The sequence below is a fragment of the Limulus polyphemus genome, unplaced genomic scaffold (genome assembly GCF_000517525.1).
Source record: "Limulus polyphemus unplaced genomic scaffold, Limulus_polyphemus-2.1.2 Scaffold604, whole genome shotgun sequence".
Taxonomy (NCBI): Eukaryota; Metazoa; Arthropoda; class Merostomata; order Xiphosura; family Limulidae; genus Limulus; species Limulus polyphemus.
Genome location: NW_013666214.1, coordinates 355,428 through 357,779, shown reverse-complemented (window position 1 = coordinate 357,779; position 2,352 = coordinate 355,428).

The following is a 2,352-nucleotide window of genomic DNA, read 5'->3' as shown; positions in this document are numbered from 1 at the left end:
CTATCCTTCCTCTAACAAAATCTGACAATTCGAGAGAACCTAGTATTCTAGGCATGTTGTAGCACATGATAATTAGTGTGCGGACCATGTTCATTTATATAGTGCTCTGTGAACACAAATTAGTTAGCATAAATCAGTTAAATGACGAAAAATTAGGTGTCTATTTACTTGTGACCACTCCTATGTTAATGGGTTATCTGTGCCGAGCCCATCACAGATATTAAAATCCGATTTTTAGCATCGTAAGCCAGCAAAGTTACTACTGAGCCGCTGGTGGTAGATGGGCAGGGGTCATATTTACTCATAGTGTTATTCTCTTAATTATTCTTAAATAACAGGATGCTATCATGTATTGTTCCTGTTATCAATATATACACTTGTTTTGGGACAATATGGGGACCTATTGGCCCATCTCGGCTGTGCCATTCTCTAAACGAAACTATTAAAACAAAATAAAATCTTAAAGCCAGCCCTTATCATTCATATACGTATAAAGTATTATCTTAAATTCACTTAAATTTACTGCCTCTACAACATACAACAGCAACCCATTCCAAAGGCCAACCACCCTGTTAGAAAAATAAAACTATCTTAGCTGAAAATGACTCCTACCCTGCCAAAGTTTATACTTGTGTCCCCTAGTCCTACTATTCTCATTGTTAAGTATGAAAAAATATGATGCATCAACACTATCAATTCCCTTTACAATCTTAAACACCTCAATCAGATCCCCCCTAACTCTTCTTTTTTCAAAAGAAAACAATTTGAGAAATTTCAACCTCCCCTCGTTTGACAACCCTCCATCCCAGTAACCATTCTAGCAACTTTTCTCTGAACCTTTTCCAATAATCCAATGTCTTTCCTAAGGTAAGGACCCCAAGACTGAACACAATATTCCAAATGTGGCCTAACCAATGACCTATACAATGAAATTATAACCTCTTTAGACTTTCATCCAATATTTGTATAGGTACAACCTAAAATCCTATTCACCCTACCACTAGCAACAGCACACTGTTTGGATGGCTTTAGAAACTGATCAACTATTACACCAAGATCCATTTTTTCATGATATTGTTAAAGTTCTTTCCATCCAGATTATTCTTATAATTCAAATTATGATACCCACATGTATTATCTTGCATTTATTATAATTAAAACCCTTCTACAATTCATTTGTCTAACTCACTAAATCATATCAATCCTTTTGTAAACCAGCAGCATCCTTTTCGTTGCTAGCAACACCCAATACTTTAATCTCATCTGCAAATTTAAGTAGTTTATTGACTATTCCTTCATCTATGTCATTGATGTAAATCAAAAAGAGCAAATGTCTTAAGACTGAGCCCTGAGGTATCCCACTTGTGACATTACTCCAGTTTGACTGAACTCCATTTGTAACAACCCTCTGCTTTCTTCCATCCAGCTACTTTTCTATCCAATTTGCTAACTTATCCCCGACACCTATAGGGATAATTGTTTTAGAAGCCTTTTATGTGGCACCTTGTCAAATGCTTTCTGAAAATCTTGATACGGCAAATCTAAACTCTTACACTCATCTACATAAGATCTTAAAGAATGTAAAACGATTTGTAAGGCAAGGTTTTCCCTTAGTGAAAACATGTTGACTATCCAATAAAGTTCTAAACTTTGTTAAATTACTTTGTAAGGCATCTTTTATCAGACTTTCCAAAACTTTCCCTCAACTAATGTAAGACTAATGGGTCTATAATTATTGGGACAGTTTTTATCACCTTCCTTGAAAAAAAGGAGTTACATTAGTTAACTTTCTAATCATCTGGTACCTGCCCATTATTCAAAGACTGGTAAAAAATAGTAGCAAGTGGCTCACATATCCAATCTTTAACCTCCATCAAAACGCTTGGGGAAATATTATCTGGCCTAAGAGCCTTATCGTTCTTTAAATTTCTCATTTTTTCTTAACCAGCTCAGAATTAATGCAGTCATCTAGTTCGATCTTGTTTCCATCTATCAACAGTTCAAAATGTGGAATACTGCTTAAAATTTCCTTACTAAACACCGAATAAAATCCAAAATTTAATAACCCAGCCATCTCATGATCATCAGATACAAGACTTCCTTTATCATCTCTGAAGGGTCCTTCTCCATCCTAACATTTTGTTTACTCTTAATGTATTTAAAGAAATCCTTACTGTTAAATTAATTTTTACATTATCAACCAACCTTTTCTCATACATCTGTTTTGATGTCATAATTTTCTGTTTCACCAACTTTCTGAATCTTCTAAGTCTCCCATCATACCAGTCAATTTAAATTTCTTAAATTTGTGATGCTTTTCTTTAATTTCATCAGTATTGTTACGTCTCCGTT